The 23,086-nt window shown below is 36.4% G+C and overlaps 2 long non-coding RNA genes across 3 annotated transcripts; both read left to right on the top strand.

The window, feature by feature from the left end:
* The first annotated feature begins 5,123 nt into the window (after positions 1-5,123).
* LOC149665110 (uncharacterized) lies at positions 5,124-5,556 on the top strand. Of its 2 annotated transcripts, none has more exons than XR_016368463.1 (3): positions 5,124-5,172; positions 5,224-5,353; positions 5,508-5,556. It is a non-coding gene; the product is annotated as an uncharacterized LOC149665110 (long non-coding RNA). The 2 variants fall into 2 exon arrangements; XR_016368464.1 differs by having other exon boundaries at positions 5,224-5,413; positions 5,508-5,525.
* Positions 5,557-8,558: 3,002 nt separating this feature from the next.
* LOC149665109 (uncharacterized) lies at positions 8,559-8,841 on the top strand. Its single transcript, XR_016368404.1, has 2 exons — positions 8,559-8,635; positions 8,762-8,841. It is a non-coding gene; the product is annotated as an uncharacterized LOC149665109 (long non-coding RNA).
* Positions 8,842-23,086: the final 14,245 nt, after the last annotated feature.

The raw sequence follows: 23,086 nt of genomic DNA, 5'->3' as shown, positions 1-23,086 counted from the left end.
GTCCCCTTGCTGTTTCCAGAAGTATGTCCTTTCAACGCCATATTCACTAACCCGTAAACCGGCTTTAGACCCCTACTTCTTATCCCATTTTTTTCACGCAAAGACCGTATACATAGTCGTGTTCAGTCAGAATGTTATATAGCATAGAAAGTAGGACTACTGAAGTCCAACTGAACACAGCTATAAATGTCTATGGAAAGAGATTTGGAAAGTCTCTGTTATTAGACAGTTAGAAAATGGCTTACTTTCTCCTAAAATGGCTTCCGTTTCCGGAATCAACCTGGCCAATCTTCGGAGAAGTCTATCTTTAGTGGTGATATCTAGACCGTCGATAGCATCCCACAAAAATGTCGTTTACCTTTGAATGTAATTCAAAATATATATATATATATATATATATATATATATATATATATATATATATATATATATATATATATATATATATATATATATATATATATATATATATATATATATATATATATTTCATATATATATATATATATATATATATTTCATATATATATATATATATATATATATTTCATATATATATATATATATATATATATTTCATATATATATATGTATATATATTTCAAATATATATGTATATATATTTCATATATATATATATATTTCATATATATATATATATATTTCATATATATATATATATATTTCATATATATATATATATATTTCATATATATATATATATATTTCATATATATATATATATATATATATGAAATATATATATATATATATGAAATATATATATATATATATATATATGAAATATATATATATATATATGAAATATATATATATATATATATATATGAAATATATATATATATATATGAAATATATATATATATATATATATATGAAATATATATATATATATATGAAATATATATATATATATATATGAAATATATATATATATATATATATATGAAATATATATATATATATATATATATATATATGAAATATATATATATATATATATATGAAATATATATATGAAATATATATATATATATATATATGAAATATATATATGAAATATATATATGAAATATATATATATATATATGAAATATATATATATATATGAAATATATATATGAAATATATATATATATATATATATATGAAATATATATATGAAATATATATATATATATATATATATATATATATATATATATATATATATATATATATATATATATACGTACATCAACGGCTCTAGATATATTTTCACTAATAGACGGCCCTGCCTCGGCAGGCACTACCAAAACCGAAAATGCCCCCCTCATCGCCGGGTCTTGCGCTTGTCGCACCCTTTTTAGAGCCGGTTGCCGTCTTGCCTGGGCACCGCGACTCCTACGTTTTTTTGGAGCAGGGGTGGGCTATAAAATTTATATTTTGTCCTTTACATCATGAGGTCCCGAGTTGGCTCCCCTGCTCTTCCCACAATTATTTGAGGGTCTGGGGCGCGGGAGGTGCTAGGTCTTTGCTGGTTTGTGCAAACTAGCACCTTTTTGCCCACAAACCCGCAGCTACATCGATCGGTGCACTCGACACCATTTGCCCTACATGGGCACCCTAGGCGCCCATGGGCTCGAGCACACACGGACCGACACGAACAACAATTAGAAAAGGGGTCGGCTGAACCCGATTTCATTGCAATTGGGAAATCTTCCATATTTTTGAACCTTTGTAACGTTGCCCGGATATGTACGTTACAGGTCTCTCTACGAGCGCGATTTTAAGTAGCGAATGTAGGAGATGTTAAAAAGTGACTCTTCGTTTTGAGGGTAGAAATAGAACTGATATTTTATTATTCGGAACAACAGTCAACCTGTCATAAAACCATTCGGAGAGAGTTTCTTAACATCTCTCCGCCAAGTCATCAAGCCATAAATTTAGGTAGATTATCGGAAACTCCAATTAGTGCCTAATGGCATCCTAGTTCGGGAGGTCAGGGTCACGAGGACCACCCCAGCTAAGATGACAATAGGACACCCTAAAGGCATAGAGGGTTGGAGAGTATGGAGACGCGCGGCTTTTAGCGACTATACGGCGAGTGAAGTAGCCGGCCGTTACACCTTCTACTCTCAAGAACACAATTTTTAAAATGAAATGAAATGGTAGAGTGTTGGTTATGCCTGATTCGGCTGTGGGAAAAAGTGAAGCGAGCAATTTTAGCATGTTGGCGTTAAAATCAAAGGGGGTGATCACTTTTGGTTTCATGCCTAATAACCAATGGATAAGGAAAAATTAATCGTTGTAGACGCTGTACCTTTTACTACAATATAAGGATTATGCTTAACCTTTAAAGGGAGGGTGAAGTAGAAAATGAAGTGATTTTTTATCGATTCTTCTACCAATTAAAAAACCAGTCTGTATGGTGTAACATTCGGGAAATATTCCCGAGTGATTTTAAAATTAAAATTAGGTTCAGATTTTAATAATAATTTTAATTAAGGACGTCCGACCAATCGCGTAACGCCCTGCCTTTTGTTAACCAAATTCACGTGTCACGCGCCATGTCTCGCGCCACGATTGTCACGTCGCGCGCAAATTTTATCAAATCTCGTGATAAATTTCATTCGACACGGAACGTGTCACGAGAATTTTGTTAACAGAAAGGCACGGCGTTACGCGATTGGTCGGACGTCCTTATCTAAAATTATCCTTAAAACCTGAGCTTAATTTTAATTTTGAAATTTTTCTGATGCATTTCCTAAATGTTTCACTATGAAGACTGGACTTATAATTTGGACAAGAATGAATAAAAAATCACTTCATTTTCTACTTCACCCTCCCATTTTAAGTGGCGTGCACTTGATAGCGCTAACATCCTTACATATACCTTTGAACACGAAATCTGATAGTGATTATCCCCTCAATATAATTATAGTCAGGCTTATCAGCTCCTCTTGTTGGTTGCCCCAAGTTTTTATTGTTGTGCTAAAAGCATTCACTTGGTTATTTTGTATACGAGAAGCTATGGGAAACCTTTTACTTTTAGAAGGACAGGATGGTTGCAATTTAGGGGGGGGGGGTTACAGAGTCAGGGCCAATAAACTTAATGACTCATGGGACAGACAAGGAGATTGGTTAAAGAATTTTTAGCTTTCCGATGCTTTTGAAATGAAAGCAATGTCTTTTTTCTGTTTTTCTACTACAAATTTGTCATAGCGTTGGCGTTGGGTAAAAAACTGAAGAAGTACAGTCAAAACAAAACTGGAGACTTCAGTTACGGTTTTAATATCCATTAAAAGCACTCAAAACGGTGTATCCCTCCCTCTAGGCGCCTGGTAGGGGGATGACACTGAGCTAAGAGCAAAGTAGTCTATACAAGAGCGCGACCAGAGGGAGGGATACACCGTCTACACCCCCTCTACCGCTAGTCCCGTTACTAGTCTATAGCCTTAGATCGTTGTTGGGTGATGTACATCCTTAGCACATTGGAAAGCACACGGACTAATGCAAAATGATTATTGCCTTGTTTGAGAATGATAAAATAAAGGGGCTAGATAAAATTCATCCCCTCTCACCTTTAGAGAAAACGATGTATAGACATGGAGACCGGGGAGTTCTCGCTAGCGAGCATATATCATTATTATTAAATTGGGCATGAAATTGTTTTTCACCATCAGCTATCAGCTTCATTTTTTGAAGCCAGCTGTTGATGTTTTCTGGGAGAGGACACAAAAAGAAACTTTCGAAGAATTGTCGGGAAAAGAACTTGTAGTAGCTGGAGATGGAAGGATGGACAGTCCAGGGCATTCCGCCATGTTTTGCACGTACACTTTGGCAGATACTGAATCAAAGAAAATCATAGCTATATCCAACAAAGACGTTCGACACGCTGAAGGGAAAAGCCCGAACATGGAGCTCCTGGCTTTCAAAGGTGCTTCCAAAGAGGTTCTGGAGCTTGGCGCCCAACACAATGTCAAAGTGCTGGAAGTCGTCAGAGATGCTCATTCGGCAATTTCAGCTGAGCTAAGTTAGTTTGAAGCACGACATTAACGTTTGGCGATTTTAGAATGCATGGTATATTTATGATAAAAAATTTATTTGCGACTATTCGTAGGGAAGGAGGATTCTTATTTGCCAGGTGTAAAACACTCGTGGGACACGTGGCATGGTGGCAAAATAATATTAAAGAGATTGAACGAAGTAAATATGTTTCCATTTTTAAATCTCTTGTCACACCCTTTATCAAGTGAATGAAACAGAACGTGTTTCATGTAGATTGGACTGAAATCTAAAGAACATAGAGATTTATGTCACTGGGCTCCTCTACTACGTAATCATTTCTGGTGGTGCTCCCAAAATTGTCAAGGACAGGTCTTCACTATGAAGGTATTGTGCTATGATTACCTTGAATGAATCTTGAAGAACAGGTGGTCATTTGAAATCCAATTATTTATAGAGTTTGTGGTTGACTTGTCTCCACCATGTTATCAACGAGCATGAGTGGCACTTGGAGATAGGCATGTTCAATCATTGCGACCATGAACCTTTAACTGAAGAGCAGCTGGAAAAACACCCCTGTTTACAAGCCAACTCTCCCACTTTCTTAAAATTAAGAAGCGAAGTTATGAGGAAGTACCTCTTGAAAAATATGGGATACTTCACAAACTTTAGGTATGCGTGAGTACATAGAGAGATGAACTGTACCACCATTCATCACGCGCAAATCTTGTTTGTTACAGGCACACAGGCTTTCTCGAAAGTTACCACAGTCTAATTCTAATGTATGCCCCAAAAAGAATCGCTTTTGGGTATGTCTAACTTTGTTTCCATCGTAATCACATAGTAATTTTTGTCTGTGATGTAGCTACTGGGGCTACCAAATAAGGATTAAATTAACCGCCATGGACCACAACAAGCACTGTGGAAGGCCTCGGGCTTATAGACAAGATGGACAGCCAAAGTAAAATTACATTAATATACTTATTATAGCCTATGTGTTTGTGAAATAAGCATAACGGTCATAAATGTGTGGATTCCAGAGATACACGTGCCTACAGTAAACGAACGAAGGCGTGGTACATTGTGCCAATATATGAGAAGAAAAAATAATCTTATATTCCGGAATTAATGCGGATCATTTTCGAACAGAGTGAAAACTTCAAGGTAAAAATAAAATCTGTTCTTTTTCAGCTATAAATTTATTATGATTTCTAGGGGTCATTGAAACAAAAAGTACCACTGGATGCTGATCACCCGTTAAGGATTGCCAAAACCAGAGGAATGGTAGAAGCCCCTTCAAAGGAGGAATTAAGAGAGAAACAGATATCTCGATTTTAAATAATAAGTAATAACTAAATTTCTTGGGAAATGACCGCAAAGCGACCCCCCACCACCCTAATAACTCGTAAGTCATAGGAAGGGAAATTTGCGGTCATCGTGCACTGTCAGTCCTTGAAGGGAAATGAAATCACTTTTCTAATGTCAAAAATAAACTTCAGCAATATACGAAATAAGAGGTTTCGACAGTTGGAAAGCTGAGGAATCGACACTTATTAGGCTTGGGATCCTAGACATAAGAGATCCAACAAAGGCTTGGGATCCCAGACATAAGAGACCCAATAAAAACTTGGGATCCTAGACATAAGAGACCCAACAAAGGCTTGGGATCCTACACATAAGACACCTGAAAAATCCATCACCACCCTCTTCTTTGGACCAACGTTAGTCGTCCTCATCACCAACGGGTAGGTAAGATGGTGCCTGCATGACACAATCACAGCTATTTAGTATCAGCTCTGGCTTGATGTTGATGGCCTGAAACTGACGAAACAGTTTGTTGATGGTCCTTGCAGGTCTTGAGCTAGGGACCTTGTAATGGATGCAGCGAGATGGCGTCATTTGGCATTGGTGACCTTTCATCCCGCATATACCCGCTTAGTCGGTAAACGTTAGGGGCGGCATGGTTTGGGCTGACTTGGCGGTATACCGGTGTCTCCTTGGTCACTTAGATGGACAACACATCCCCATACGATAAAGGACTTCAACCGTTGAAATAAAAGAGAACCAAAGCACGTAACGTATTATTACTTATTAGACTCTAAACTTGGCCTTAATACATCAGTTCATATTTCTTGTTTTATAACCCTCATACTTTATGACATCGGAGGAGAGGTTCCTCAGTATCACCACCATGAAGGGGCCGGATACCTTCCCGCAATTGGAAGCGCCTGAGGAGTTACCCACATCGGAGGCATCAGCGCGGAAGGACCTGCATACCAATGTACCGTTACCATATCTAGATGAGGAATGTACCGAACGCCCTGGAAGCGGAGTCAACGAAGGAAACATGATGCGCCAGTGTCGATCGAGAAGCCTAAATTCCTGTGCCACAAGCAACCAAGAAAGAACCCGAGTCGTTTTGTATCTCAAGCGATACAGGCTCGAGAAGAGACGCTGCAAAGGAGTTTTCCTCCGCGGTCTAACCCGGTTTCTCCTTTCCATTAGTTAGTATGCTGTGGCATAGGGGCTAGCCACCACCCCTCTATGCAATGTAAAGGGACCCACCTGTAAACTAGCCACAGGCTTAGTGTAGAAATCCCTTCATAGACAAAGCCTAGTTATTATTATTAGTCCATCTATATCTATATAAATCAAAGTCCTGACTGACTGACAGACTGATAATCAACGCCCAGCCCAAACCGCTTGCCCTAGAAAGCTGAAACTTTGCAGGAACGTTACTTAAAAGTAGTAGGCGCGTACTAACGTACTAAGAAAGATTTTTCCAATTCGCCGCCATCTTAAAAAATGGCGCCCACAAATGTAAACTCTTCTCCATGCAACAAAGCCCGCGCGTTTCAACCGATTTCGAAAATATTTAGTACACTGGCAACCTATTGACGGGCTGAATGGTCTTTCGGGTTCGATTTGTTGCCATCTTTTTAAATGGCGGCCAAAAACTTAAAAACCCTTCTTTATGGAATAATGACCGCGTGAATAGTAATAAAAAATGTCCCGACGGGCTAGCGGGCAACACTGAGTGCCTTTGCTCCTACGGTGTTACAAAAATATTGTTTATCTGTTAAATCTAACCATTCTTTGTATCATTTTGATGGAAGTTCTTATTACACGCGAGCGACGCCGCCAGTAACAGCTAGTCAGAACATATATATCAACCAATTTTTAAATTTAAATTAAATAGAAAATTTTACTTCCTAATTTTTACCTACTACTATTTTGTTTAATAATTATATATTATTATCGATTGTAACATTTTATATTTCTGTATAATTATCATATTTGAATGTGTTTGGGGAACAAGTAACGGACGCCGCCACGAGGCGTCGTTTTCCGTTTGTGAACTTTGATCCCGAATATACGCGCTTAGTCACTTTTCATTTAGGTGCGGCATGGTTTGGGCTTGTTGGCGGTATACGGGTGTCTCTCACTTAGATGGAAAACTGTTGGAATAAAAGAACTAAATGACGTAACGTATTATTTATTTATTAATTAATGGACTCTATAGTAGTAAGATGTTTTCTCTGGCCCGCTAACTAGCTTTAATGTACGGATTGTACGATTTGGTCTGTTACAGCCTTACTCGGCTCAGCAGATGTGATATTAGGCTTAATAGACACCTGCATTAGATACTGATTCTTTCTCTCCTCTTTGCTGCAGCTACAGTGTGGGTGCACAATATGCATTTGGCATCAGTGGTGGGACGTGACTCCTCCCACAATAATAATGACTATAATTAAAGGGTTCCACATCCACAAGTCGCTTGGTACGGATGAAATGACACTACCTAGCTTAAACTGCACTAGGTGAAAGTAGCGCCATTGTCGCGGAGCAAGATTTTTTCAGTGGAAAGTATATGAAAAGGAATTGCTGACCGACTTCAAAATATATTTCCATTGCATATTTTGAGTTTCTATTTTAGAATCAGATACCGCGGTGAACTTCTTGCAAGGTTTTACAATAATAATAATAATATTGGCTTTTTATTGGAACAATCATTAAGGTGGAGTCCTAATTTACAAGATGTCCAGAGTTAATTTAATAAATAAAAGTAATGGATAATAACTTAGATTAAAAGTATAGAGCCTGTTTACAGATAATCCCAGCCTCATTGCCTTAATTTCTGTCCACGTGATTGCTCATGGCATCTTTAAAAAGCATTATTAATGTTATTATTTTGTGGTGATTTTCTAGTTCATTCCAACATTTTATGCCTTGAAATTTTACATTCTTGTCTCTAACGCGCGAGTTACAACTTTCTGGGTAGAAGTTATATTTGTCTCCACGTGTTCTTATATTATTATTTCCCTTTGGGAACCAGTTTATTACATATTCTGGGAAGAGACCATTTCTCACTTTAAACATGAAAATTAAAAGGTCAAAGTAGTAGTTGTAGTCCGTGGTATTTATATTTGCGACTTCCGTCGCGGAGGAGTATTTTCGAGTATTGGATATAAATGTATGTATATTTTTGAAAGTAATTGGTTTATTTGTTCACTTTGTTTATATATTGGAAACAGTAAGTTGTCCCTTTGATTACGTGTGGCAGAATTGGGCTCAAACATGTTTATTTGCTATTACAATTATGAAACTAAATTAGTCAAACGCAAAGGTGAATCTATTTCTTTTCAACGTCAATAAAGGATCAATGTATTGTATTTGTGGTTTATCATTATAATAAGCACACAGTAAGACCAAGTGTAAGTCACTGAACTAAATTAAATACTTACTAAAATAGGACGAATGCATTTCAATATCGTGGCTATGTAGGATCACATCCGCAAACCAAAATTTTGGAATAAAAAGAGTATAAAACAAGCGTTCAATATAAAACTATTTTATTTTTTTTCCCGAGGGACTGAAAATTCTCAAATAAAGAAGAATAAACACCTTCATTTGAGTTTAGACCATCTAAATAATCAAAATCAAACCACCCTTTCACAGTGTGAAGTCTTAGAATAATAAACAACCCGCGCCTTCAAACCGTCGTCTGCTCTAAGTCTAAGCTGTTAAATGGCAACTTCTGTCCAGCACTGGTACCAAAAAATGGTCTGATCATAAACCAACCTTAAAAATTAAAGGTGGCAGCACATTCTCTGATTTTTTTGAAGCTGTGCGGGCAAGTACAACTCTAGGGGCGAATCGTGAGCAGATTTCCGCTTTAAGGATTTTGGGTTTAAACACGCCTCAATATTTTTAAACGGAGGCGCGAAATGTAGCTAACGGGAATTACCATCTCCTAAGGCTGCAACTTAGAGAAAAATTTAAACCTTTTGATCTGTGGGATTAAAAAAATGGACAACAAAATGTAGGTTTTAGGGTGGGTTATGGTTGTAAAAATAATGAGGTATTAGACAAATTTCAATTAAATATTTATTTTCATATTGACTTTTCAGTTTTGACTTTAATGTCACAATACCTACAGACACTAAATTAAACGCTCCTGGCCCATTTGACCGAAACCCATTCTACCGAAACCAATTCGACAGAATCCCATTCGAACGAAATGTAGCCAAATTTGGCGGTAAATTATTGCAGTAATTTGGTCTAAAAAGCCTCTATAGTTATCTTCTTATAAAAATCTTTTAGCCAATTAATATTTTTATATTTTGTACGTAAATAAATGACAAATTAAAGGTCATATTGCACTTATAACATTTTGGGTACTAATTAAGGTCACCCCCCATTTCACCGAATTTTAAACACCCAATTCCCATTTACCCAAACCTCATTCAACCCAATTCCCTGTTCTCCTATTCCAATTAACCCAATATTGCATACCCAAAAAGACTCAAATAGAGTAGAATTTGATGGTTTTATTTATATATTTTTTCATTCCTTAAGGGATACACTTACTTGAAGTGTATAACAGTAATGTTTTGAAAAAGGCATATTATTTGAAAAGTCAGTGAAGCTAAACATTAATATTTTGGAAAAGACGTAACATTGTTAAATGATTTATAAAATATTACTAACCTAACCTAACATAACCCAATCTAACCTAAAAAACCACAATAAAATACCCCAGCTATAACATCCAATTTGTAACTCAACCTAACAATGCTATATTTCTCGTTGTGAAATCCTCAATACTGCTGAATTATAAATTCGCCTTCTAAATTCAGCACCTGCAAGGAAATTAAATTCAATTATTATCGATTATTCAGAATTATACTTATAATTCGATTTTAGTAAACTCACCTTCATGATGGAGATTCGAACGAAGATTTTCTGCCTGACGATCCGACGCTTTACCACTAGACCACGGTGGGACGCAGACCACTGCGAAATCAAATAAACTAATATACTAGCTTGGAATTTTCGGTTGAAGGGAAAATGTTCCAATGGGATTCGATTGAATGGGAAAATATTCCCTTTTAATAGAAAACCGCCATTGGGCTAGATTTTAAAATACTGGCTAGAAATTTTCGGACGAATGGGATTCGTTCCAATGGTATTCGGTTGAATGAGTAGACTCCAATTAGGCTCAACTCTCGCATCCTAAACGTGTTCGATCGATACTAATATCTTCGATTCAAGACCTATGAAAATTATAGATTGGTCCCTGGTCTATTATTGAGCACGCGCATGATCCCTCATAACTTAGAAACAAGGACTTAGTATCATAATTCAAGTCACGTTAGTCTCTGTCCCTGTACCCACATATTGTTCGTTTTATGGCAAATCTTCCGCCAAGAGAGTCCATCTACCAGATTTACGCCGCCTCGAAATCCCATCTAACTTTCTATGAAGGTTACCATCGGCATCGCTCGTGTTAATAGCGGTATGCAGAGCGCTAAGCTTATCCTCATTAAAATTATCAACGAAAGCAACGAGGTGTAAAGTTAACAGAAACGAATATAATGAGCTAAAGGTTTACATGTCTTTACAGGAAAACGGTTACAGAGCGAGGCAAGCTCGCGTTAGAAAAAGTAACTAATTCTAGGAAATAAATGCATTACCAGGAAAATCAAGTGATTGAATTAAATGCTAAAGAGTAGTAAAATACGGATCGTGTTTAAATTTCATTAGAAAAATAATATCCGCGCTTCAGTCAACTGGAAAAACTCTTATCGTTTTGTTTTTTAGGCTTGGGCAAACCAAGTCTTTTTAATATAATATCAGAGAGGTGAAGCACCGCTGCATGTGGGCCAACACGCTCTTGGCCGTTACGGGTGTGCTACTTGGGAATCTCATCTGACCTAATGCTATTCGGGTTTCTAAAAGAGATTTTTAGTCACAGTATCCTTGCATAAAATTTGGAAAAAGCACAAAGCCCTGGTCTATTCTTGAGCTTGGGAGCGTCCATCATATTCTACAGACAAGGACCGATTATCCAGTTTAGCCTCCGTCCCTTTAAACGACTTATTTTATTTATAACCATAGTATTGTTCTGTTTATGACATATCCGCCACCAGGGTAGGAACATCCAAGAAATACTCCGATCTGCCGTTTTATAAAGTATGGTAAAAATTCTTTTGACTCAGACTTACAGAAAGTATGATAGGCTTATGGTTTTAAATTAGTAAAATTGTAAGACCAAAATGTTAAACTTAAATATGAAAATATTTACAATTGAAGAACGAACGTACTCTTCAGTTCCGGAATGTTTTATAAAAGTTTAAACAAAATCCGTTTCGGGGCAAGAAACGCTTTTGTTGAACCACCTAAAGCCTTCGAGGATGGGGAAACTGCAATGAAGATGGACATGTTAGTCTTGCCGTTCTTGATTCTGCTAACTGGATACTTACTTTCGTTAGTACAAATCATCCTAACGTTGCAGAAGTTAATTGGTTCAAGATTCTAAAAAGACTTGGTGGTCTCGTACCGACGATGTTTCAATCGTCTAGCTTGCGGCGAGTTAAAATGATTACAACAATTCAAATTTCTTCTGCAAGCCTAATATAATGAACCATTTAATTTCCTTTGATTTGAGTTTGTGCTTCAAGGTACAAAACTTTACTTGAATATTGATTTTAAGTTATAGCCTGTCTATTTAAGTTTAAAACCTGACTGACTAACTGTCAGTAATTAATGATCAACGCGCAGCCCAAAACAACTTTACCGAGAACGCTGAAAATTTGCATAGACCTTATACTCTTAAGTACTAAGATGGTTTTTCCAGTCTAAAGCCTGCGGCCCAATATCCTACACAATGGTCTTATGGCTTTTCGGCTTCAATTTGCCGAAATGTTCATACTCAGGTGCCCCTAGAGCCCATTAAACCAGACTGTCGTATTGTAACAGCAGTAGTTGCTGTAAGTCTTAGCTAACTCGCAGATATAAAGCTCTGTAATATTACTAGAATTAAGAGGCTAAGGCTACAACTAAACATATGCCTTGAAGTTTCACTAATGGGTTTTATATTATCCAATAATAAAAGGAGCAACTTGTTAATATAGTTTCAAAAATGATTGGATATGAATTCAATTATAAAGTAGATATAGGGAACATTGGAGCTTTAACTAGCATGACCTCCTTGACTGAGGATTGCCTGATAGGATACCCCTGTTCTGGGTTTGTAAATTTAGACAATTAACTTGATGGTATTAAAGAACTTAAAGAAAATGATGACCGACAGAAAAGAGAATTGGACTTGGCATATCATGTCCTTCAAATAATGGTTTACATCTCATGTCCTTCAAATAATGGTTTGAGGTATCTCTACAGCTTTAAAGTTCCCACTTGCGTTTTTCCCTACTCATGCAATTTCTGGCGAATCACTGGATCATTTAATAATAATAATAATAATCTAGGCTTTTGTCTAAGAAGGGAAGCGGAAAGCAATGCTACTTAGCACAGAGAAAATTGAGGGTTTACGGTTTACCAGTATGTCAGTTGTAAACATTGTCAGGTTTATGTTACGAAAAGGAGCACAATTCATTTTTACAACTCGTCTGAATCAAGACTACGTCGAGCAGCACTTCAGTAAAGTAAGGGATTTGGGCGGAGCTTGTAACCATCTTAATTCAAAACAATATGGCAAGCGAAATAGAAAAATTCAAGATCTACGTCGCCAGGTCAAAACCCCAACTAATGGCAATTCTGGGGTTCCGGTTTCTCCTACTACTGTACTGGAAGAAAATACGCGTCAACCAGTTAGGGAAATGCCTGAAGATGAATTAACCCAGTTTATTTCACCACGAAATATCTTTCTTTAAAATTACTAAAATGAATTATAAATAAGTTCTTTTAAAAACTTTAGTATCACATTTCTTTAATTTTAATAAAGACATAATTCCAATTTTTTTTAGGTTGTCCTATTTTTTTATCATTAGTGACTAGTAATGTTATTATTTTGCATTTCAGATAGGTGGGTTCTTAATTTCTTTTCCTTGGCAACCTTTTTGAGATCAAGTTGATGTTTTTGCATCATTCGAGTTTGAAGACCATTCGACAAAGTATTTAGGAACTTGTTTATCACAATATGAAGGGATGATAGCCTTTTATCAGCAGGCAAGTCTCCCCAGTTGAGATCCCATTTATTTAAAACGTCTTCATTCTCAATTATTTCATTAAAGACAAATTGTTTAAGTCTTTTTGGAAAGCGTCGAGTTTTTGGTGATAAAAATTTATTAGTTATTGAAATAAGCATCACGAAAAAGTTATAAACATCATCGTTGATGTCAATTAGTCCCCCTCTACTCTTTCCCCGAGTCCAGTTTCCGTGTTTTGAAATTTCACTTGAGTTTTCTATCCTTTTTCTAATGCTAGTTTTCAAAGGGAGAGGTAGGGTGTTGATTTGGGCTCTAATAACTGAACCACCAACAAAATGAACAGCTTCTGGATCATGGTTTTCTTCCAGTTTCTGACTAGTTTCAAAAACTCTATTTGGTTCTTCTTCTATTTCATTTTGACTTTTATTTAATGGCCAAGGTTAAAATGAACTTTAGTATTCTTGTTAGCATGGAATGTGCAAGGTGTCTCAGGTCAAACTTAGTTGTAACGCTGGGTACAACTTCCTTTAAAAAAACTAGCAATCGAGCTTGTTGAATTAATGAATAGCTTTCTTGTGAAAAGTGCCTTACTGCTATAATTTCCATCAAATCTTCTTCAAGATCTTTCCTCTTCAATATACTTTTGGTTTCTGCTACGTAGTTTGACCGCGTTAGGTTTGTTAATAGGGATAAGCTTTCCACCAGTTTATCTTTAATTTTAATAAAAATCTCATAATCGTCCAGGAATGCCAATTTTTTTACAGCAATTCCAAAGTTCAGTTCGTAGTTGGTGCCTAACACCTCCCTTAAATTATGTAAGGAATCCCATATCACAGTAAAGTAACTTGGGTTGGTTGACACAATATCTAAAGTGAATTACAAAAAATTTAGAACTATTTTAAGTATACAACATGTAATGAAAATAACCTTCAACATGCTCCCAAAAACATTTGGATGGTATTTCTATCTCATATGACATATTGGTCTTTAGTCTTCCTATAAAATTTATATTATTAATAGTAATTCTTATACCTATTAAATAAGAAATATAATTGAAAGTAACTTACAATCAACTAAACACTTTCTCCAACTTAATGGTCTTAGATGTAACTTATACTTCCGAGCTTTAACGGGCCTAATGTCGTCTGCTATTTCACGCACCTGTTTGTTTGATTATGAATAGTTTCAAAATTTGTCGCGGCGTGGCGCTAGAGAGACGCTTCCCACAAGGAACCACCCGCCCTATCTCCATTCCAGTCCATCTGTGTTTAATGGTCTTAGCCTGAACCTAACCAAACCAAACCTTAACCTGAACCTAATCAAAATTTTGAAAAAAGGCCAATAAGGGCAATATTATTTCGGAACTTAAATGAAGATAACAAAATACAATATTTTTGAAAATGCATAATATTATTTGGTAAGTAAATGAAGATAAACAATATCTTGGAAAAGGCGTAATATTATTTGGGAAGTAAATATAGGCGTAATTTTATTTGGGAAGTAAATATAAATAAACAACAATATTATGGAAAAGGAGTGATATCAAAAACGGATTTATGGGATAAGAACGTCGGAGTTAGCGAATTCACTCCCCATCCTCGCATACTTTATTGAGAAACTTCGTCTGCTTATATTTTGACTCCACCCACTATATAGCTACTTCTAGAGATCGAATTTGTGGGTGGAGTCAAAATATAAGCAGACGAAGTTTCTCAATAAAGTATGCGAGGATGGTACTAGAGGCTAAAGCTATGATCCCACGTTCTTAGTGCATAAATCCGTTTTTGGTGATATTATTTGGAAAACTAAAATAATCTAACCAAACCCAACCTATAATATGAAGGGTAAAATATTAAAAAAACATGGAAAATATATATTTTAATTAGTTTCCGCACCTTAATTTCGTAAACTACCCCTGTATTTTTTAGTTTGTCGACAAACTAAAAAATACAGGGGTAGTTTACGAAATTAAATGTCAATGTAATGAGAAATACGTAGGCCAAACAAAAAGACAGTTAGGAAAAAGACGAACAGAACATAAAAATTGTGTAAAAAATGAAATAGAAAATAACGGATTAGCAATACATATAAAAAATAACAAGAAACATGAAATAGATTGGGAATCAGTAGAGGTATTATGTCAGGAGGTGGAAGGGTATAAGAGATGCTTTAAAGAAGCAGCGTACATAAGAGATAGGGACAGCTTAAATTTAGACGAAGGAACAGTAAAAATAAACGCATGGGGGGCGTTTAAATTTAAAAAAATGGGGTAATATTGTTTTTTGTTGTTGATATGGAAATGTAATACATTCATTTTAAGTTTGTACGGCTGAGGAAGAACCACGGTTCGAAAGCTCCCGAAAATTATTTTTAATTTTTAGTTTTAAATAAACTATTATCCATGAAGTAGCAGCACTTATTTCAAAATCAATTCTTATAAAGTTTTACCATGGAACGGAATTTTAATATTTATAATTATATCGAATAAGCTGCCGGCGATGATAGGGAGTTGCCTATCCTGTAAGCAGTGAACACAAAAATAGAACCGGAGAGACCAAATTCTCCGTCAGCCCCCCTTTCATAAACGTTACCAGTGCCAGTGGCTCTCTAAGAGAGAAGTTTGTTTACATTATTACGGCCGAGGCTTACGTTTTACGGAGATACTCCGATACTCGTGCCGCCTCGTGAATCGTACGTGCCGCGTTTGTGCTTACAGTGCATCGGCGACGGTATTTATCAAATTTGTTTCTTGTTTATAATCTACTGACCCTTTCCAGTGTTTTATTTTTTAACCTCTCAATATTCACAGAAATATAATAAATATGGTTATAATAAAGTATTGTTGTTTCCGTGGCTGTCGCAATAATTCGAGGCATTTGGATACCTCTGTTGTTCAAGGGGCACACATAATGTGTTCTTTTTATCTTTTCCGTGCTTAAATCAGTTCAACCGCACAAAATAATCCATCCTTTACATATATATATATATATATATATATATATATATATATATATATGGTTTTCTGTATGCGGAATGGGATGAATTTAATATCGGGGCTACAGCTTTTGTAACAACATTTCTTAAAGGAAACCATTATTAGGCCTATAAATTGTTAAAAATTGTAAACTAACCGTAGACAAAGCTACAGTAACCACGCTGAATGCTGATCTCTAGTCTAGTGTGTAGTGTGTGCCTCTCTCTAACCGTATTTTCGGGTTTACCCTTTTGGAATTTCCCTCTCAAAGGATCACGTGACGTCTTACTCCTCGACTGTGCGCCGAGGTAGGTGCGCGTGAGAGCCATGGTGCCCAGCCGTTATATTTTGCCTTCCCCCTTCAATCTTTGACTCTCTGCTGTAAGCATGAAAAAAATTCCTAAGTTTTTACTTTCGCGCGTTTTAAAGGTTCGAAAAAGTATTGGTCCGACCCTGGCTGGCAGGATGAGCGTCCCTTCAACCCCATTTTTTAATTCTAAAATTTTTTTATACCAAAAAAGATAAATGCTTTTATGCATATAAAATTGTTTTTAAATTAACTTTTTGGCACAAATATTATGAGATTTTTGTAAGTTTTTTCGGTTCTGGCTTCTCTGATTAATCGGCACTTAGTACGTCATAAACAAAAAAGGAATGAGGCTGCTTTTGGCGGTTATATCTATCGGGCCTGCCTTCTATTCCAGTACGATTTTCTCTGTTCTTTATCTCCACCATACGTTTCCGTGTCACGTCTAGCGTTGTTCGGTAGGGCTTATGCAAATTACTTCATTTCTATTGTGTCAAGTTTCAAGACAACATGACTAATTCTAAGCGGATGTTGGATATTGCTATAAGCGTGCAATCAATGAATAATTTTAGTAACGAAACCATAGAGATACAAGAGGAGCAGTTGAGAGTCAGTTTTGTGACGGTTTTAAGGCATTACCCCTTCGCATGTGTGATGGGGTGAAAGACTGGTGGTGCCCCTACACGCGGCGAACGTAAACTAAAAATACGTTTTCAAAAATCCAGAAATTGCAACTTGGATTTCCGGCGCTTTAGTTTTTTATTTAATAACTCCTTCGCTCGTCGATAGGGAGGCGCCACCAGTCATTCACCCTATCACACATGCGAAGGAGGAGAAGCGAAAAATCCCTCACAAAACGTTCAAGGGTCGCTTTCCAAAATAGTTTGTCTAGGCCTTAATAGTGTTTTAATGTCTATGGCCGAAACGCATCTATTATCCCACAAATATTAGGTTTGCAACAAAAATATCAACAAAATTGTTCCAGTTCATAGGACAGAAGTTGGTTATTTACTTTTTTCATTAATCTATTACCCAAAATCAAGCTAGATTATTTTTATTCATAATTGGAATGATATTTGATATTTAAAATAAAAAAATAACCGTAAAGTATATAGGCCAGGTCACCTTACGATAAATTTAGCTAGCCCAGGCAAAACGTTATATGGCCGGGGCCATCTTGTTTTAATGCTCAATTGTTCATGCACTTTCTTCATGACGGCATGAACTCTCTGATTATTGTATTTTCCTTTGTGATTTTATAGTACTCATTGTAGACCTTTTATTAATTTATTTTCACCGAAGTTCCTTGTCCAATTTGACACGCAATTTTTTCATTGCCTCATTATAAATAGGTATTTTTTCACGCTTAATTTGGCGTGTACACCTTCAGTGTAATCCATTTAATTTATTACATGCGCTATGTGCGTGTATTTTATGATTTAATTTATTTCGCGCATTCATTTGATAATGTTAAAAATACGTGTTAATTTACTGTTAACTTATATTGTAATTTTTTAGCTTCTTCATTTAAGAAGCCTATTAAATTTATTGCATTGGTTATTTGCATGCATTTAATAATTTATTAGATAGACTCAGAAGGGAAAAGACTTCATATAATTTTGATTTTTTTTTATCATTGACTGTCATTAAAAGGGGCTGTGAGGACAGTGCTTATCCTAATAGAGCTTACTGAAGTCGGGGATGGGAAGGGTTTAATAAAGGAGAAAAAGTCGGTTACCCCTTTTAAATGTTTTGAAACCGTTACTGGCATGTCTTTAATCTGTTCACAATATGAGTATATTGATGGTGACTAGCCTTTACTCAAGATGTTATTATTTATAACCAGCATGCAAGCACCCAATCAGTCCCAATACGCTCCCGAAACCAATAATTCAGCATTTTATTTTCCACATGTATTAAACGTTACCTCATACGTCTGACCGTCATGAGTTCATTGCTCTTTTCTGTTGCCGGATTGCAATTTACATCCTCCGGAGTCTTCATGCCAACATACCTTTTTTAAATAAAACTTAACTATTCTATTCAGGTTATGTTTTAGCGGGTGATCCGCGACTTCCAGTGTTAATTGCAAGGCACAAAAAACTAGACACTCAGTGTCTGTATTAGCTTGTTCGTCAGCAGCTGGAAGAGATACCTCGTCTGAGAGAGGAAAGGATAAGAGTGTACCTCGCTCATCAGCACACCATTCCTTGAGAATATGATAAGTGCGAAAATGTTAGTGCCACAAGAGCATGAACGAATCATGGAGTTGCTCTTGCGTTTTTTTCATGTTAAGTGCTCAAATAAGGCTATCACCATTCAGTTACCACGGGCGATCAGGCCCTTTCCTTTTTTACTCATCCACTGCAGTGTCTTCTATACTGCGATCGACAGTTGCCACACCAACTGAAAAATTAAATAAATTATATTTATTTATTATTATTATAATTATTTATTTAAATCGGTTGTTTTAGGGGGAAAATTAAAGAGTTTATTAATATATCATAAATTAATCCTTCATAAATTACACTCACCGCTTTACTTGACACGTTGATGAACGTTCGGACTCGGGAGGTTGATTAAAAGTTTAAAATGTCGTCTGCTGTGAGTGCGTTCGGCACATTGTGTTACCAAGCAACCGTTAAAACCGGTGTTTAACCGGTAACTCAATTGTTAGTTGGTGAATAAACATTTTGAATTTGGTGTATAATTTCATAGTTTACATCAGAGTCTGGGCGGAATTTGCACCAATCACTGACCCTAGGAATGAAACGTCATCGGTGGACGTAGCCAATAAGAAGACCAAGGGCAACGGTTGACGGCCCAACCAGCGAGCTAAGGGCAGAAGGAGGAGCTTAACCTTTCCGCAGAATACGGCCGCAGAGATTAAGGAATTCCATCATTCCCAAAAATCAATAAAATAAACTATACAATAAGTAGTTTTTGGGGATTAATCTCCAAGATCTGACGTCTTCTCGACATCCTTTGTGTACTTGACTCCATAACAGATTACCAGTAAATAAATTGTACAATAATAAACTTGACCTATTTATCTTTTACTCTTCCTTAAATAGACCTGTCAATATTTGATGGATTGAAGAAATATTTTTCTTACATCTTCATGTACTGTCGTAAAAACCCACGGAATGACGCATCAAGTCTTTTGCTATATTTTCTTTTGTTGAATTATAAAATCTATTGATGACTCATCCTCTTTTTACCATTTGACACCTCTTAAAATCAATCAAACGTCAATTTTATGTCACCTATTGTTGATTGACAAACTATATTAGACGTGTTTAAACACGTCCGAAAGGTCAACGTACCTAACCCATTTGGTCAACAAAAGCTTAGCTAACCCTCCACTCCTTCCCCTTCTAATAAGCCTAGAGAAATTTTGTATAAAATAACGAGAGAGAACAACAGAATACCATATTCGAACTTTAGATATCGTAACATCAAGATGGATTCTGAATCGCTTCGCTAGAATTTGGATGAATTAGCTGTAAATAGACCTTGGCCCCAAACTTCACTATACAAGTTTATTTTTTCCTATGTGCCTATTTACACATTAACCCTGCTAATGTACAGACTGTTAAAGAAGTCTGCGCGTTACAGTTTTTGCACATATTTTTCTATATTTCGAAAACTATGCAAGCTAGCGCTCTGGAATAAAGTGCATTATAATAATTTTTCATTTCTCTTTCATATCTTATCCCTTTCATAGTTGTCCATTGCAAACTTTAACCGGAAACCGGAAGTGTCCAAATTAACAAATTTTTAAATATTGGATTCTCGCGGTTATAAATACGATTTTCAGATTCCTAGGGGTCGATTTATATTTGAAAAGTGTTCACCAAATTCAATTCGGATGAGTAGGTCACGAGTAATTAGCCTTTATTCAAAATCTGGCAACTTCGATTTAAATGGCGATAATTAATACTCGAGAATCCAATCTTTGTCGAAATAATGCTTGTTGGATGTTATGGCGATTTATGCATATATATATGTTAGGTCTTGTGGCGCAATGCTTTGAAACAAATCCGTCGTTCATTAAGAGAAAACCCGCGTATTTTGAAGGGATCGGTTCGCTTAAAACCAAAGTAGAAAGACTAGTTAGTTTAGATAGGACTGTTCAAAGATTCAGGGTATTATATGAAATGCACGTTCACTGTTTCAAAGTTAAGATTAAGAAAAATAAAAGAGAAAATTAGGGGATAGAATAATAAGGGTAAAGGCCGATGCTCTGGCCATAAATGCAATTGGTAAAAACAAAACTGAACTTTGAATATGGGGGTGGAAAATAGAAATGAACATTGAGACCTAGCAAGAAGTTAGGAATCCTCACTTGGACATAAGAGAAAAGTCAGTTGGTTATGGGCTAGCGAAGAAGCGAGAAGTCCTTAGATAGACATATGAAAACAAAATGTTGTTGGCAGGCATAGAAGCTAGAAGTCCGTAGTCGGACATAACTTAAATGGAAATTGTTGAGATCTAGCAAAGAAGCTAGAAGTCCTAGTTGGACATAAGAAATAATAGAAATGGAGCTGAGACCTAGGCAAGGAGCTATAGTCTTCGGACATAATAATTAAAGAATGGAACTTGGAAATTTGAAAGGTAGTCTTCGGACATAATTTGAAAGGTAGTCTTCGGACATAATTTGAAAGGTAGTCTTCGGACATAATTTGAAACGGTAGTCTTTGGACATAATTTGAAACGGTAGTCTTTGGACTTTGTTTGAAACGGTAGACTTCGGACATAATTTCAAACGGTAGACTTCGGACATAATTTGAAACGGTAGACTTCGGACATAATTTGAAACGGTAGACTTCGGACATAATTTGAAACGGTAGACTTCGGACATAATTTGAAACGGTAGACTTCGGACATAATTTGAAACGGTAGACTTCGGACATAATTTGAAAGTTAGTCTTCGGACATAATAAGGAAAGAATAGAAAATAAGAATAGATTTGGAAAAGGTTTAGATACCACGGAAACGATAAGGCAAGAGAAAAGCTGAAGTAAAGGAACAGTTTGAAATAAAAGATGTTGAGTTGATTGAAATAAATAAAGCGTTGGTTCGTCTAAAGCAAAAAACTGAGCGACTTTGTCATTGATTGGAGTGATTCTTATAAGTTACGCGACGAACGGGGACTTATGGTTTCGATTTTTCCGTCGGTCGGAACACTTCCAAAAATTTGAGCTCTCCCAAAAATAAAGGTAAGGGATTAAGAGAAAAAAAGCAATTAAAGCAACAAGCCTCCCGCGTTCAACGCAAATGTTAGGCTTAATAATAAAGCCGCCCGCAACTAAGGCAATGGCAAGTCGCATTTCACAACTGACGTTCTACGCTACCGTATTTAAAACCATAAAATTTAAATGAACAAAAATGCAAGCCGGTAACAAAGTTAAAAACTGAAAATAACTGCTTACAGCTAAAATGGGCCCGAATGGTAAAAAGTGAAGTTGGTCTCTCTGCGCTGCTGGCCTGCTACTCCTTTTTACCTCTCCGAGTGACGTATGTCACGGAGAGGTTCTAATTTCGACGTGTCTGTCTGTCTGTCTGTCCGTCTGTCTGTCCGTTGTTACACCCACGTGACCGCGTTCGCAGTTTGCAAATCGGAGCAAACGTGTATTCAATTTCCAGACCGCATTTACAGTCCCGGAAATTGTATTCCACTTACAGGTTATTACTCCATTGCCTGTCTAACAACTCTGTTCATTTGTCCACCCCACATGGACACCAGTCTGAACTTACTAGCTTCTAAACACAACCATCTTCTAGTCTTTCGCCCATTCCACATGGACACCAGTTTCTACTTACTGGCTTCTAAACACCACCACCTTCTCGTCTTTGTCCATTCCACATGGACACCAGTCTGTACACCTGGCTTCTAACACCACCATCTTCTGGTCTTTGTTTTTGTCCATCCCACATGGACACCAGTCTGTACACCTGGCTTCTAACACCACCATCTTCTGGTCTTTGTTTTTGTCCGTCCCACATGGACACCAGTCTGTACACCTGGCTTCTAACACCACCATCATCCTTAAGGTTAAGACATACGCGGCGATCGGCTAGGGTTACGAGAAACGTCTAGCCTTCCAATGGAGGGGTCTTCCTCCAAGGTTCACGCAATTGCGATGTTCTTATCTACAGCTGCGGTTCGAATCCTTTATATACTACCTATTTTAGTAAGGCGAAGCAACCGGCGTATGCTTCATTTCAAACGCCAATATTAGTCAAGTCTCTCAAGAATGTTTAATTGTTCTTTTTTAAAGCGATGTAACGTTCAATAAGGCGAATAACTAACGAAGAAAATATTAAATATTAATTATATTT

This window comes from Phalangium opilio, unplaced genomic scaffold, assembly GCF_054372755.1.
Source record: "Phalangium opilio isolate 3A_F unplaced genomic scaffold, DU_Popi_V2 ptg000061l_1, whole genome shotgun sequence".
Lineage (NCBI taxonomy): Eukaryota > Metazoa > Arthropoda > Arachnida > Opiliones > Phalangiidae > Phalangium > Phalangium opilio.
Note: the sequence above shows the minus strand (reverse complement) of the source record. Positions and strands in the feature narration are given on the sequence as shown.